The sequence below is a fragment of the Poecile atricapillus genome, unplaced genomic scaffold (assembly GCF_030490865.1).
Source record: "Poecile atricapillus isolate bPoeAtr1 unplaced genomic scaffold, bPoeAtr1.hap1 scaffold_309, whole genome shotgun sequence".
In the NCBI taxonomy this organism is placed as follows: Eukaryota; Metazoa; Chordata; class Aves; order Passeriformes; family Paridae; genus Poecile; species Poecile atricapillus.
The window spans coordinates 1-17,207 of NW_026709109.1; the positions used below are offsets into that span (position 1 = coordinate 1).

Below are 17,207 nucleotides of genomic sequence, written 5' to 3' on the forward strand. Positions count from 1 at the left end.
CTGCATCCTCTCATCCCCTCGCTCAGGAAGACCTCTGATGGGAGAGCAGCTGCCAGGGAGAAGCTGAACGACACTGAAGAGGTGCAGGAGGCAGCTAATGTGCGTTCGGGCAGCTGACCACCAGATGGTCCTTCCTATAAAATTCTTTGTAGAGAACTGAATAATACTGGGTGTATCACAGAGGCTTGCTGGGCTCCACAAACCCTGTGTGAGGGGAAAAACAGAATGCTCAGTGCAGGATCTGTGCCGCTACTGTGGTGCTTCAAAGGAAGCCAGAAAGCAAAACAGCTCAGGTATGTGAGGAAAGAATAAACATTTTCCATTTTCATTTTGCCATATTATATAAATAAGGGTGGCTGGATAATGAGGTGGCCAGTAGTGTGCTGTGTTATGGAGGGGAGGAGAGACAGGAGTAGGCTTCTCCACATGAACTGCACCAAGCCTTGTGCTTAACCTGGACCCTGGTCTATGTTTCTGGAGTCTTTCCTTCCATTCTTGTAGGTCAAGGTCACTGCAACATCTGATCTTTTATTATAGCCTTTTCCTTGTTGCAGCAAGTCCTGCAATGTTGGTCTGGCTGGGATTCCTGTGTTTCAGGAAACCCCAGCTGACCAAGGAAGCCCCTCAGCATGTCCATCAGCAGGTCCCTCATGTAACTCCTTAAACCCAAAATGTTTTGAACCCTTGAATTGGCATCTTGTGGAGGTAGGCAAATATTTGTCCCTCGCTAAGAAGAATGTCCCTGAGCTGCAGTGTTGGTGCATACATTTCATGTCTGGTCATCAGCAGAAAATGGAAAACTTACTGGTTTATTTCATACCATAGTAGAAGTTTCAGTTCTTACCTCTTTCCATCTCTGCTTTGACATTATTCCAAGACTTTTTTCCTGTCACAGAAGTGAGAGTGTTTTTTCTTTCCGTTTACAATAACAAAAAAATGGTTATGTCCTTTCAGGTTGTGTTGAAACAGGACTGATGAAGGGGGAAGGTTTTATGATGGTGTTGGCATTAGTTTAGACCATGGTGGCACTGGGAAACATGGTCTTCGTTTGTTATCAATGAGCAAAGGAAAGAACAATTCCTTCTGGCCTTTAGGAGAAAACTAATGTATTAAGGAGCTTGTTTCAGCATCTTGTGATTGCTGGGAGAGAAATTTTAAGGCGGGGATCAGAAATTTGGCAAGAAATCCCTCTAACATTTTGAGCTGCCTCATCTGTAGGAAATTTTCATCCAGCCTAATTTGGGAATAGCAGCCCAAATTTCACTTTGTAGTCTGCAGAACCCTTTCTGTCTGCAGTACTTCAGCAGCCAGAAACATATTTCTAAAACTTCAGGAGTGGTCTGGATGTTGTACTGTTCTGGACACACAAGAAACATTTCCTTAAGCCTGTGTCTTGCACATTTTTAGTTTTGTTTTTTAAAAGTTAGGCTGTCTCCAAGAAAGTTTCCTCATCAGAAGCAGTTTTAGCATGAATATGCTGCTTTTCTAAACTCAAGGACAAGAGACCTGGATTTACTGTAGATTCTGGAAGGGTTCAGCATACTGGGGACTGACTACTGATGCCTTGGTAATTTGTTGACACTGACTGGCATGCAGGGCCTTTCCCTTAGTCCATGAGCAGTAGAACACACTGCACTGCTTCCCTGATGGCACACAGGAAGAATAAGTTCTGTGGGAAGGCAGTCAGCTGAGGTTCCTGTGGACAGTAAGGCATGGACAGTGTGACCCAGCGTGTAGCTTGCCTCTCTCACACACCCTCTAGGCTACATCCAGTCACAAATTCATCCTTTCCTATCACCTCACTCCCAGTACTTTCAGCTCTTTTCCCTAATTTCCGTGGCTACAAGCTGGGCAAACCAAACCAGCTGCAGAGTGTGCAGATGACCCTGCTTTCCTGCTGCCCCATGTAGATGCAGGACAACTCACAGGCTTGCTTAACAGCAAGAGGAAGCTTTGTCCTCTCAAGGCAGATGGGCTCTGCAGGCTGCTAAGCCCCCATTGTCCTGTCAGACACCGTACAGGCAGCAGTCTGGACTCGGCATTTCCTACTGAGTACTAATCATGGAGTTCTTCTCTCTGGTCAATGTGTGTTGTTCCTTTCCATGGAAGGAAGCTGCCTCCCACACAGAGTTGAAAATGAAAATTGTAACTGTTTCTAGAACATGAATATCTACATACATTTGCATACTCTTATTCACACAGATATATATATATGTACACACACACCCCTAATACAGAATCATCTGCCAATTTCATCCCTGTGTGGGAGGTTGGAACTTTATGAAACCATTTCACAATGCATCAAAACTTCATAGATCACAATTATAATGAAGACTTTTACGTAGTAAAAGTACAGCTAACAGTGTTTCTTCTGGAGTTTATATTACATAGAATTTTGAAAACTGAAAAAGTTACAAGCAGATCAAGACTGGTTTAATACTAATTTCTCCACTTTTGAAAAGTTGTTTAGAAAATGCCTATTTTTGTGGCTAATAAAGAGGAATACACCAAACTGTAAAAGAACTGATTGTGTCTGCAGGAACTATGGCCAGAATCCATCTAGGCCTGTATCTTTCATCTAACAAAGGTATCACCAAGTGCTTTGGTAGAAGTCCTCATGTAAAAGACATTTTGAAACATCAGTGGGACAATTTTTTGTTTCAGTCTTCTGTTATTTCTTACCATGGTATGACAGTTTAGTTTTTAAGTCTATGTGGTTTTTCAATACAATTCTCTTACAGACCCCGTGTTCTCAAGCAATTCTTTGTCTTGTACACAAAATAAATTGCCTAGAGACAAGACTAGACAGTAGGTATAAACTAACTTTGGAAATCATTTAAGGGTCAGCTGCTTCTTTGAAACTCTTTCTAATGGTTGTTTTAATGCTATAATTAGTCAAGAGGACCTGAAGTGTTTCCTAAGTGGGAAAAGAGAGTCCATAAAATGATAAAAATCATTAAAGAAAATAATTTAGAGCATAAATTTAAGATAGTAGAGACCTCAATAGCTGTACATTTCTAGTGATTTTAATATATTTGAGACTGAATCCAGTGTGAATAAAGATATATTTTTTTCCTCATTGCAAATATTCAGTTGAAGCCCCAAGAAGGCATGTTGGGTATTTCTCATTTGTAATAACAACATCATTATGCTCTGAGAGTAGTGGGAGAAGAAAATTTGAAATGCTGCCAGATGCAGTTACATTTCTCAGTGGAGAAATCTGAGTATATCAGTCTTTTGCTTAGTTCTGTTTACAAAGTTTACACTCAGAAGAGAATCCTTGCCTTTGCCTATTCAATTTTATGACTTTTATTTTCACCTGAAATTCTTATATGATCAGTATCTAATTTCTGTGATCTGTATCCTGTCTTCTAATTGCATGTGCCGAACAAGTGGACGGAGGACTGTGTCATTCTTGGTTTCTCCTCAGGTATGCACAATTCGCTGTATTCTTGACATTAAAAAACGATTCCTGGCCAGCTATAGCCTGTATTTCTTACTCTTCTTATCCAGTTGAGGCTTGTTCAGCTTCTATATATCACAGCATTTGCTCTTCTGCTTGTATTGCTTTCCTGCACTGGTCACAGAACTGGCACCGAATGCTTCCTTTGCATCATCAGTAAACAATGGGAAGAATTTTGAAAACACATGGAGCCTAATACTTCATAATCAGCGTTCTCTCAGTTAGTGGTCAACAGTGCTGAGAGGCTGTCATATGAACTAAGCCACATCAGTAGTGGCTGAAGTGTCTTTAAGAACTAGAAAAACAAGGCGTCAGTGAACTTTGTATATATGAATGAAGTTAGTACAGTTGGGTGATGGTGGGGAATGCTACTGCACGGAGTAAGGAATTAGGGTCTGCAGAGGACAATAGTAATTAAAAAATTCTTTGGAAATACTCTTGTGCACATACCCCTTCTTGAGTAAGAATCAACTCAAATATGATATACTGAGTACATTATAAATAGATACAAATATGTATATATTTGCAAACATTACCTTATCAAAGTGTACAGGTATTAATACTCTTGGATGCTAATCTGAGATATTTTTAAAGGCAGAGAACTCTGGACACTGTATGTAGCCTGAGAAAGCACCAGAACAAAGACAAAGATCTGAAGTCCCATTCTGCTCTCCAGGCTGCTATTGTGTGTATTCTTTGTTACATCAACATGTCCCTCAAAGATGAAATAGGTATTGGAGAAATTCACCTAAACCCTCACAGTAAGAAGAAAGGATTATTTTCATTGCACATATAAGACAATGCAAGCTGAAATACGCGAAGAGAATCAACGATGAGCGCAATCATCCTGGCACACCTAACATCAACAACAATTTGCTCGAGTAGAGGCATCTAAACGAAATTTGATATAACAGTCTTCAGCCAGGTGAAGGTCAGTCTGTTTGTGAAAGGAGTCTGTTTCTCAGATTCCCTACCAGTCAACATCTGCAGGCTGCTTCATACAGCATAGGGACTTACATCAGAAAAAGGGACATAACTGGGCTCCACTAAAAGCCACAGAGGATGAGAGAAACATGGGAGGAGACAAGCTGCATTTCTCAGTTAGACTGAGGTGAAAATAAATACGTGCTGTCCTTGGGCAAGTGACCTCTTGAAAAGATCAGCTAACCCCCAGATTTTAACACACTAAACCATGTGTGTTAGGTTTGGACTGCCTACAGCATGTGCACACTGTATCAATTCTTACATGACTTGTCCAAGGTACAGATATACAGCAAGTGCATCTGTGAGTGACCAGAATAAAGCTCAGAAGAAGCAAAGTTGTCAGTGCCATCACCTTAGGCTCTTTTGGCCACTTTAAAGTGGTTCTTTTCATTAATACTCAATAGTTTTTCTCAGCTTTTGCCCTCCCAGGAGACTTTTTTTTTTTTTCAAGGTTTCATTAACATTAAAATCAGGTTATTTGAAGGAGGAGAAATCCCATTTCTTCTTCATTTAAATTTACTATTGAATTATTTGCTTTTGTAATAACAGTATTTTTTTCATAGTGTCTATGCTACAAGTACAATTTTAACAAATGTCATCTGTGGATGTTGTTTATCTTTGACAATTTAAAGGAAAAGAGTAGAACTCCTCACAGCAATCATTCAATAATAGAAAAACTTCAAATTTTGCCAACCACATAGATTTTATCTGACCTATTTTTAAATGTTTTCCTTCACCCACATTTGTATTATCAAAATACTTTAAAAATATTTATGCTGTATTTTTAGTTTACTAGAAAGGCACTTTTCCATAGCAGAAAATATTACTCTTTTGTTTTGACCACAGATAAAAAATGTCAGCTTTAGGACTAAAACAGAAGGCTGTACCTCCACCTGTAAAAGCCCAACAGCTAAAGCAAAACACGTAGAGCAGCCAGTGCATGCATTCTCAAACCCAACTGGTACCCATCCACTGGATGCCTCTCAGCTGGAGATCAGCTCTGCAGGCTCTTCAGTCTTCATCCTGTTTTTCTCAGGTGCAAGAACTTCTTAGAAGAGTCCTCAGCTTAAGAGATGTAGAATCTAAGACACATGGGGTATTCAACCTCAGCCAGAAATAGAGTCAGAAGTGGGAAAACCTGCTTACTTTCCAATTCTGCTCTCCTGATGTATATTCTTGGAAGCTTCAAATCCAGGATGAGTCATGCTAGAAACTCTGCTGTAGCTAAGACATCTTAAGGCTGTAAAGGGTCAACAAAGTGAGGCAGCTGCTATTAAGTGCAGGTAGCATTTCCTTGAACCTCAAAATCTATGCCATCTTCTAAAAATAAATGCAAAGCAGATTTATATTTCAGGAAGAACAAATGAACACCAAGCAAATACCTTCACCTTAATCCAAGATCCAGGGATGCAGGACTTGATAAAACATTATTTAGCAACACTTCACCTCTATAAATCTGGCATCACATTAAAAGGAGACCAGTATATTAAGTTCATCATATTCCTGGGGAAGCCAAGCTATTGGAGGTGGAATGACTTGGTCAAAACCAGATCTCAGTCTACCTTTATTGGATTAAATCCATTTTATCCAGAAAAAATGCTGTCTCTGACTACAGTCACCAGACACATCACAGGATAGTATAAGAAAACCCACTTACATGTGCTGACAAATCTACATGGTTACATTATTGTGAGGTGCAGAAGGGAGGCTGATGCAATTGCTGAGTTAAATCTTGAGAAAAAAAAAAAAGGCGCGAGAAATTATTATTCTTTCCTTTCATATGATACAAGTAGCTTATGGAAATGTGTGCTAGAAAAAAAATATGAAGAAGCTCAGAACTGTAGTTTTAATTTACGCTGTCAACGTCATGCAACTCACCCTGAAATTAGAGAGCCACCTAAAGAACTTCGTTAATCTGTCATGTCTCTGAAGGCTGCAGCTCAAAGGACATGAAGTCTTGTCTTTAACTGTTGAAATGCAAAGTGAGAAAGTCACCAAGAATATAATGAACTTGTATAATAGTGACATGGGTAAATTTCAGTACTGGAGTGACACCCAGGGAAATTTGCTGCTTGGTTATCTGAGGCTCAGGTAGTGAAATTCAGCTAAAACCAGAGGAAACTGTGAGTTGCTTTCAGGGTTTTGACTGTTGGGACTTGAGAATTGTAATGGACACAGAAAAAACACACTGCTGATCTTGAGAGATTTCATGAAAAACAGCCCAAACTAGAAATTAAATTAAATGTTTATTAACATCCAACTGCAATCAAACAAAAAAAAAAAAACCAAAAAAACACCTACCATGGAAATAGCAGAGGAAGACACCTGTCCAACAATACCTTGGTATCAGATGCAATTTAAACAAATATTTAGTTTGCATTTTTCCACTGATTAAAAGTCATACTATCATCATAGTCTCCCCTGAGTGAGTTTAACAGGCTCGGCTGTCTATTTCAGCATTCTGACTAGGATTTCTATGGAACAGTATGTCAAAAGGATGATATTTTATATTGCTGCATGATTACCAGAATTCAAGAACTTTTTTAGTTTGTAAAGATGTAAGGTTTGTTAGAACTATAAACTTAAATTAATTCACATTACTTAAAATATGCTACCATTTTATTTTAACCTTAACTGATGTTAGTTCACTTATTAAGAGCCTTCTGCTAAGGCTAACTACTTTTACTGCCTAGTAAAGAGAATACCAAAAGTCTTACCTGGCATTAAAGAGCTGTCACGGACATGAATGCTCTATATATGGATATTAAAGACAATTCCTGTCAGACTATGATAGTAAGAATACATAGAGATAATGGCTGACCTTGGGTGTGGCATTTCAACTGAAAATTCAGAGATGATCTCAGTTATCAGAGTTGTAAGGACAACATTGCTTATTACAAATTGTGCTTTAGAGAGCAAGTAATTATGTTCTGCCTAGCATTAGACTGTTATTAAGTGTGCAGTGTTACAACATTTAAACAGAGCTCTGAGTCTAAATTACCTTGACACACAAAGTATTCATGTGTTATGTAGAATACCTTATTTCAATACTCCACACGTTCCATGTCATTTCTGCAACTGATCTGATTAATAAAGACCCCTTGTGCATAACACCCAAGAAATGAGCACAGTGTAGCAACGTACTAAAGTTATTGGTATGAAGCAGCGGTTGCTTTTTCTTGCCTTTCCTGCAATAGGAAAGGTACACCCCACTCTGTACTACAGGCTCTGTTCTGCACTTGCTGAGGAAAAGAAATGGTCAGCTCTGCTTCTCCATGCACTTACCTTCACAGAGGCAGGTACTGACAATTTAAAAAAAAAAAAGCTTCCTTGTTAAATAATATCCTCTTTAGTAGTCTCAACATCACATAAAAGATACATTTTTTACTTTTTTTAGTCTTGAATATCTCTGCTGTCTATTTTATTCATTATTTTATAGTACTCCATTACAAGCTCCATATTTTTAGGAGACAAATCCCACCCCTAAAGATTTGCAGTGCATGCTGGAACTATGCATGGGAGTAAAGCCTGAAAATAGACCATCTTTCTGCACTTCAAAGGCCCTAGAATAATCTGGCAGACAAGTGACATTAAAGAACACAAAATGAAGATTCAGAAGCAAGAAATGAATTGTGGAAAGTAGATCTTGGTCTTGCTTTAATACAAGTATACATTTTGTAGATCATTTTTTAGAAATGAAGCATAGGACTTCTCTTGGAGTCTCTAACAGTATTTTTTTTTATTACTACAAACTGTCTTTAAATCTGCCCTGTGATTCTTAAAAGATCAATCTTTTCTCTGTTACTTCTGTGCCCATTACCTTACTAGACTTTTGGTTCAATAACCTCCTTTGACTTCCTAAATAAAAAGATCATTTCATATTCACTAAATTAAACACGTGGCTTTCAATGTATGTCTCAGAACAGTACACTTCAAGAAAAAGAAATATATTTTCCAGATAAAACATCAGAATAAAATAAACACAGAAACAATGTGCCTTTGGGGAATAAGAAAACACTCCAGGGCTGATTATATTTGCCAGAACACTGAGCATGGACTCATCAGATTGATTAAGTCTGTCATAACAACAAATCACAAAGCTATAAAAGACAAAATTCAATATTCTTTCTAAACATAGAAGCCTATTTTTGAACTATCAAAAAATACTGCATTTAGAAAATCCCTGTTTCTTTTCTGTACAAGTATTTTGAGAAGCACTTTGGTATCAAAGATGCTGTAGTAATACAAGCACAGACACTGCAACGGTAATTTTTCTTTTTTACATGATGTGTATGTGTGGGCCTGTGTCAGTAAAGAGAAACATGGAGGAAAGGAAAAAGGAAAAAGGAAAAGGAAAAGGAAAGGAAAGGGTCAAAGGACCAGCATAAGTTTTGTATGGAGAGAAAAATTCCTCCTGAAAAGCAATGCAGTTATGAGGGACTTTCCACAAAATATTTCCTATTCTGTGAAAACTTGATCTGATATGAAGAGAATTCCAGAGTCAGTCCAAAGCCAGGAGAAAAAAAGTTAAAGCAAACAAGTCAGCTGGGGGGAGTCCCAGTCAGATGCCTGTCCAGAGATTTCCTGTGCACATGCTGTGCAGGGCCAGCACTCTTTGAGAGCTGCAAATTCTTGCAGCCAGAGCTCATATTCTCCTGACATCACACTTCCTGTGCAGTATAAGTTTTGTACAAAAACCAAGGAAAACATCACATCAACCATCACAGGCTTCATGCTTCTAGAGGCAGAAACACAGGAGATTTTTTTATCTGCCAGATGTAGTTGTAGTCATTCCCCTGGGAACATATCCAAATATGTTTCTCCTCAAGTGATAGATCACAGAGGGACTGAAGAAAGAGTTTATTTTTTTTTCTTTTGTATAGCAAATCACTTTCCTCATTTCTTGAGTATCCAGTAGCTGAGGAAAAACATTTTCCTGCAGATATAAGCTTGTGAGTGCTATGGACATTCTTTTCTCGATAAAAGACTCACTGATCACTAAAAATATCCAGCTTTTGAAGTAGAAATGATTCTCCTTCAGCATCTCTGGACTGCAGACACTCAGAAACCAGTATGATTTGTTATAACCTTAGCCCCTCAGTCTCCCCCAGTGTGAAATTTTCTCAAAGAAGAAAAAATAAAGCAAAAATATTTAAAATGTTTGACCTCAACTTTTCCACTTTTCTGAGGATGATTCTAAGACAAAAATAGGTAGAATTTGCAGGGTCACTGCAGACTTCCAAACAGGTAAGATATAGCACACAATTAATTACTCCTCATCGTAAAGGGCACTGAAAAGATAAACACAAGTTTATTCACACTAGTATTTAAAGAGTACTGCAGAAAAGAGAAGGAAAAGCATAATGTTATAGTGTAAAAAAATCATCTCAAATGCTATGTATATCTAGATTCTGTTTTGTCTGCAACAGTCTGAAGCTTGCAATTCATCAGCTAATGCTTAACCCACACTCTCTACAAGTTCCTGACTTCATCTGAGGGAAAAAATGGACTACACGAATCATAGTTCCTATTGTTGAAGAGCTAAAATTAAGATTTGTGAAAATCAAAAACTCTCCTAGCTTTAGCATCTATTTAGTCATTTACCCATCAACAAAACATTTTTAAGCTTCAAAGACTACCTTTTGCACAGTAGGACATGAAGCAGTAATAACAATGGAGCTCAGTTCCCCCTTTTTGTACTTGCTTTTCATATTTTTCCCTAGTATTTCAAGTTTATGATTTTGCAACTGATTTTACATCTGATTATTGCTGTTCATCTTGGCTAGATATCAATGGCTGCTGATACCTAAGGCTGGTGTTCTTATCCTCAAAGCCAAACTGAGCCAAATGCATGACTCACAAAGTTCCATCTAACAGTCTCTCTCTTCAGAAAACCCAGTCTTAAAATGAGATGAATCAAAATGAGAAGACTCAGACCGAAACATACAAACAGCCTTAAATAACTGAAAATACACCATGAGCTTGAAAAAGTGCAAAGCATTTAATTTTTAAGATCGCATTCATGCTTCCACTGGAACCATATGGAGCTTACATTTCTTTATAGTCTACACCTACACTATCCTACATTGTAATTCACATGAGGATATAGTGGCTTAATACATGCACATTATGTTCAAAACATAATAGAACATATTAGCTCTACAGAATGGTATTTTTTTCCCGAGCTTACACAATTATGACTGACAGCAAAGGGCATCGAAATGTATTTAATCATCCTTCTATTTAATTTGCAGTTTCCCCCTCAGGCACTAATTTGTTTTTTACAATTAAAATTCAGATTTACTAATAACTCTCAAGAAAACAAGACTGTTGGTGAAGCATAGAATTTTTGTCTCAATTTTCAGAATTGCAGTCACATCACAGTCTTTCTATTTCAGAGTATTTCAAATGCTCAGCAGCTATAGAAATTAGACTGCCTTATCTTGGATGTTATAATGTCAGTAATTCATCTAATACCAGATGCTTGGTCTCTGAATAGATGCAAAGGAAGGACCAAGAAACTGGAGAAAAGATTTACTGCCTCTAATATCTCATCTCTCCAGTCAAGTTGCTGTACAGAAACTAGAATTCATTGAAAATGCAGCCCCACCTATAAATCTTGATCCTTTAATGCTTTTTAATCATCTTAAGAGTGACACTATCACTGTTTGGTTCATTGGCCAGGGTGCTCAAACTGTAAGAACATGACTCATGACACTCCTAGGGCAAGCCCACAATGCTTATCAACCAGACTTCCCATTGCAGTGACCCTACAAGGCTGTCAAATGCATAATACTCATTTTTGGGGATGATGAGATATGATCTTGTTACTCCTGTGTACACAGTATATTCAACTATAGTTTCGAAAGTCATGTCCCCAACAACTTCTGCATTGTATAAGGATTCTTTTCATTGCGGATTTAAAATTGGGCTTTGAAAATGAAACTTTTTGGTTCTCCAGGGTGGGGGTTTGTTATGTTTTGTTGGATTTTTTTTGTAAAAGAAATACTGAATCTTTTAAAACTATTGAATTTGGGTTTAGGGCTGTATTTTTCTTTTTAAACAAAGAATAAAAATATGTGGAAACTCTTGGTCTGGTTGCAGACTCTCTGATACAGATGTTATTTCATGAAATGTCATGTTATAAATGCCATAAAAATGGCTTCCTTTTTTTTTCCCTGATTAAAAATATCAGAGCTAGAGCTGGGCAGGAATTGTCCTACACAAAGTACATCACTGAAAAAATATCTTTAATTTAAAACAATGCTAAGGATTCATTTCTTAAATGAATTCTTTACTACCTACCTTTTACTATTCAGGTAGGAGACAGTCACCATCTCTACCCTTTATTCTCAATTAGGAGACACAAACGATCAAGGAAGTCATTCCTCTGCTTCTAACACAGGCCCTTCCAGATGGTAATTCAGCTCACCCCAGACACACCTGTCTGAGAACATGGCAAACCACCTTCATGAATGTCTGTTTCTCTCCACTGGTCATCAAGGGTAGACAGGATGCCAGGCTCATAGCTCAAGATTTTCTAAAGTTTGTCATAGAAATGGCATCTGAAGTGTTTGCTGAAACACAATGGTTACGGTCAACTTTTCAGGTGCTGCCATTCTCTGCCAGCCAAGGATGACAGATAGCACATTATCTGACCCATGGGCAGCCCAGACTCTGCAGCATGGAGAGCCAACTTGGAAGAGCCAAGTTTCAGAAGCATTACTGAAATTTCCATTTCCCAGGAAGTGATATATATATATATATATACATATATATATATGTGTGTGTATGTGTATGTATGTATATGTATATTTATAATTTTTTCTTAAGAGCTTGAGAATATCTGAAGCACCAAGCTTTCTTCTGAATCAGAAATTCTCAACAACTCTAACTGGAACCCCATTTATTTCTGGACTTTGATATTTGAAGATGAGGCATTAGAGAAACACAGCTATTTTAACACCTGCTTTCAATCCAGTTAATAACTTTGCACCTGATACATTCTTTCCCATTAAGTCAAATTTATGCTAATACTGTCCTGATTAGCAAATACTATTTAAAACTGGTTTATGGGGTGATTTCTGAATAAGGTAGGTGTCTAGATTCGGTGAATTTCGGCTATCAGATTATGAAGTTCACAAACTATCTATAGGTATTTCTGCAAAACAGTGGAATAGCCTGCAGAATGACAAGTGTTGACAATTAGGAAGAGATTTTTGTCATGCTGGGTAAATCTTTGCTTTTACTGAACACAGCACCATCACTAGTATTGAAAACCACAGAACTCCAATGTTAAAGTTACTTTATGGAAAATTCAGTTAGCCTCATGAAACTCACTCAGTTCTGAAGATAAAGGTCTTGAAACACAAGTCATGTACTTTAAACAATTCCAAAACTGAATTGACTAGACTGTGCACTACAGGGCTTAATGAAAGGTAAAGCAAAGGGCACTGAGCTGACAGGCTCAGCATGACTACCATATCTCGTCTTGAAGGAGCAGCATCTCTGGTCTCTCTGCACTTCATGTCATGGCATGGTGGCATGGCACCTGAACTCATTCTATAGATCATACTGCATCCTGAAAAACATATTTTCTTCATTTTTTCCCACTCTGAAAAATGCTTTTGGCAATAACTTCACATTTACAACATTCTGCTCCTCTTTAGGATCTAGGAAAAGCAGCAAAAGCACAGAAGAGATTAATTTTTGTCCTCCTTCAATTCATTTGTGCTCTGAAGGAAACACCTAATAATGTAGTTACACCATGCTGTTTTCAAAGAACTATCTATTAAAATATTAATAACCTATTCATCTCACCCCATGGTGAAGCAGGTGATTTCATATTTCTACTGTATTACAGAAGAAAAAGTACTTAGAAGGATAATTTTCAGAGCTGAACACAACAAGCACATCTTGTGTCAGATAGAAAAGCAACTACTATTTTCTTCTAAAACAGCAATGCTGCTGCTTATCTAACACATGAGAAGCAAGTTCATGGCCTTTTCTCTCTCTACCCACAGCTCTTGCCTTTCTAACAAGCATCCTATTTCTCAGAGTCCTGGGATAACAGCAAGGAGCTGTAGCTCCCTTTCTAGCTGAAGCTAGTTTTCTCTTAAAAAAACCCCAAAACAACAAGCAACAACAACAACAAAAAAAAACCCGTGGTAATTAAAACCACTTTGGGCTAGAAAACAGTTACATGCTTGTAGATTAAGTATTCAGCTAGAAGCATGTTTAGAAGCATGTCATGTTTAAGAAGCCGGGAATATTGTGCTTCAGTAGTCCAGTTTCCAGGCAAGGGCTGATGGCAAATATCAAGATACAGTAACATTTGTGTTACACACCTTCTGCTGCAGCGAGTCTTTCTATTTTGGCACTGTAAGGCACCTGGAGCTCAACTTCGTTGTGCCATTCTATACTTCTGGTTTTAACCCTCAATGGCTGCTCCGAGTAGGATGCTAAACCCTCTATTAGAATTATATATTTATACCATATCCTCATTCTGCAGCCTCAAACCCAGTAACTCACTGGCCAGGAGATTCCCAGTGTACAGGCAGACCTTAACTCTCTATTTTAAGGGAGATCTAAACATATTTTCCCATGCTAGATGCTAGTTTAACTACTAATTAACTTGATGTGTAGTATTTTCATTTTTTTCTGTTGCAACTCTTCCACACTGAGGGGATATTTAATTCACCGTTGTCTCTGAGAAAAAGAAAGATACAGAGAATGATTCAGTAATTTAGTGTCTGAGAGGGAAAAGACCTGAATTTCCATCTGCCTCACATAAGCATTTTATAGGCTATATATAGGCTTCAGCTCTTTCCAGAAGGGTTGGATTAGAGGCAAAAAAATGCAGCAAGCTAGAATTGATCTGACAAAAAGGATGTTACTGGAGATATGACGGAGTCCTCAGCAGCGCCAAAGGGAGCCGATACAAAATGGAGGAAGGGGACAAATAAAGATGTGGTATTTTGAGGTACAAAATGTAGAGGTGCACTCTTGGTCAGAAGAGTCAGCCCGTGCTGTGCTTTTCTGCAGGTACTTTGGATCCAACTCTGACTTCTCCAGAGCATCTCACCACCTACACAAGAGTGGAAAAGCGCCAGTTTCCTCATTGTAAGGTCTCTGCTGTCTGTAAAGCTTTATTTCAGATAGGAACACGTACCCTTGGAGAAATTTCAGAGGCCAAGTTCCAGCTGTGGCAGTGTCCAATCAAAAGGCTGCAAGAGCTTTTTTTTCCTCCCCCAGCCCGGGCCTGGAGAAGGAGACAACTGTCCCGAGGATACAAGGTGCCTCAACTTCATGGACGCTGGCAGCTACCTTGGCTATGTGTTTTGGAGTATTTACTACCGGTGGGTTGGTAAATACAATGACAGGGGTGTTCAATCCCACGGACGCCAGCAGATCCCTGGCTGTGTTTTGGGGTATTTACCGTCAGCTGGAGAGCCGGGCTCCAGCGCACCGCGCACCCCCATCCCCTGCTGGGCCGGGCCGGGCCGGGGCGGGGCGGGGCAGGGCGGGGCGGCGCGCGCACAGGTGCGGCGGCTCGCGCCGGGCCCCGCCCTTCCTCCGGGCACCCCCTGGAGGGCGGGGTCACGCGCCGGCGGATGGATACCTCACCTGCTGTCACCAGGTGACCCCCTTCTCCTCGGGCACCGCTCCGTGCCCTTCTAAAGCCAGGACGGCGATTGCTGCTCTTTGGGAAGCGCCGTGTAGGGGCGACATCGCGGCGCGGCCTGGACTTAGGGACCCGGCGGACTATTTGTCACTCCGGAATAGGGGACCGTCGTGGCCAGGGTGGGCGTGTGCGCGCGCGCCATCCCGGCAGCGGGCGGGGAGGGAGACAGGCGGAGGCGTCCGCAAGTAGTTCCGGTTGAGGAAGTCGGCGCTCGCGGCCGCCGGTTCCCGTGGCCGCGCCAGGGCAGGAGCGTTCCCGGCCCCGCTCCGGCTTCGCTCCAGCCGCGCCATGGCCACCCGCTCCTGCCGGGAGAAGGCGCAGAAGCAGAACGAACAGCACCAAGCCATCCTGGCCAAGCTGCTGCGGGAGGAGGACAACAAGTACTGCGCGGACTGCGAGGCCAAGGGTACGCGGGGCGGGGGCTCGGGGGCTCGGTCCGGGCGCGGCGCTGCCCCGGCGGGTCCCGGCCCGGGGCGGCTGCGGGGCCCGGCTCGGGGCCGCGCCACGTCCGCAGGGGCGGCGGGACCGGCGGGCGGTTCCTCCCGACAGCGGGCCCGGGGGCGGCAGCGGGTCGGGCTCGGGGGCAGCGGCGGGGCGGGCAGGCAGAGAGACAGCCTGAGCTCTCCGTGTGAGCCGCGTTCCGCTCTGCCCTGGGCTGGGCTGGGCTGGGCTGCAGCCCCGCGACCTCCAGCGAGGAGCCCCCGGCCGGGCTTTATGCAATGACTGGCCCAGCCCTTTCCTGAAGTTTCACGGCCGCGTCCGCTTCCTGCGCTGCCAGGTATCGATCCGGAGCGGGCTGTGGCCTTCGGGAAGGGACTGGCCGATGCCAGGGGTAGGTGCCAGAGGAGTTGAACATCGAGTGTCCAAAACAATATGCCCTGCCATGCTGACTCAGTCAGAATGCCAGGCTCTGTGAATCTGGGTGTCTGAGTCCGGTTAAATATGTCACAGATGTGGCTTTGGCGATGAATGGAATTTTAAAGATTATATCACTGACAAATCTTACAGTGCTTTAGTCTATTTTTTTTTTTTCCTGCACGAAAGTAGACGTATATTTGCATTTCTGTTTACCTTGGATTCTGTGGCTTTCAAATGGAAAATTGTAGTACCTCCCTCCTTCATCTAGACTCCATTTATTAAGATCTTACTCTAGGTAAGGTGACTGCACAGTAAGTTATTAAGTGTAATGCTTCCTGAATAATAATTGAGAGTTCACACTGTATGATTAATGCCAGAGCTGCCTTGTTTAGTCCTTCACGTAAAGTGGAGGTGAAATGTAAGTGAGCTTCATTTGAGTAACCAGAAATGGCGCTGTTTGTAAATTCCCCCATCTATGTGTGCTACTTTGTTTCACTATGCACTCAAGACATGCTGTGCACAATCAAAAGGAAGGCTGTATTGTCCTAATATAAACTCTTAAAAGTAGATGATATGGATTACACCAAAGATAATGGGTCTTTATATTTTGTAAATAACTCTGCCTAACCATTTCCTAACACAGCTCCTTTTGCCCCCTGACAGCTGGTTACCATGTAAATGGCTCTTTGTAACCAGTGACTTTCTGGAAAAAGCACGTTTGTATGTTTTATGTATTATTGGCACTTTGTATGTCTATGCTGAATGCTGCTCGGTGTTGCTTGCTGATGGAATTCCATATGTAAGTTGTTCTATAGCATCGGCCTGAGGGCTGTGCTGTTTAAGATTAGAGTCTGGTATTCTCCCATTACTTGTCCGAGTTTTCTTTTTCTGTCTCTCACTTAGTCAAAATGTTTGTAAGTCCCTGTAGTCCTCAGTGCTCAGTATCTTTTGCCCTTTCAGTTCAGCAGTGCTGACACTTTCAGCTTCCTTTTCCTTATATTTGTGTTAATTAATGTTTTTATTCACTGTTCTTTTCTTTGGTGCTTTCTTTCGTAAGATCAAGCTTTGATGTATCTTCAATTTGGGTTTTTTTTTCTGTTCAGTTTCTAGAGGACCTCCCAATATCTTGACCAGGCTGTCTTCTGCTAGTACATACTAATTCATTTTTCCAATTTCTAATACTTAGGTACCTACTAAAATCTGATGGCACTTTTGATT

The 17,207-nt window shown here is 40.7% G+C and overlaps 1 long non-coding RNA gene across 1 annotated transcript; it reads left to right on the top strand.

Moving 5' to 3' along the window:
- Positions 1 to 8: 8 nt before the first annotated feature.
- Positions 9 to 14,815, top strand: LOC131574415 (uncharacterized). The gene is made up of 3 exons (XR_009276498.1): positions 9 to 293; positions 3,394 to 3,430; positions 14,492 to 14,815. It is a non-coding gene; the product is annotated as an uncharacterized LOC131574415 (long non-coding RNA).
- Positions 14,816 to 17,207: the final 2,392 nt, after the last annotated feature.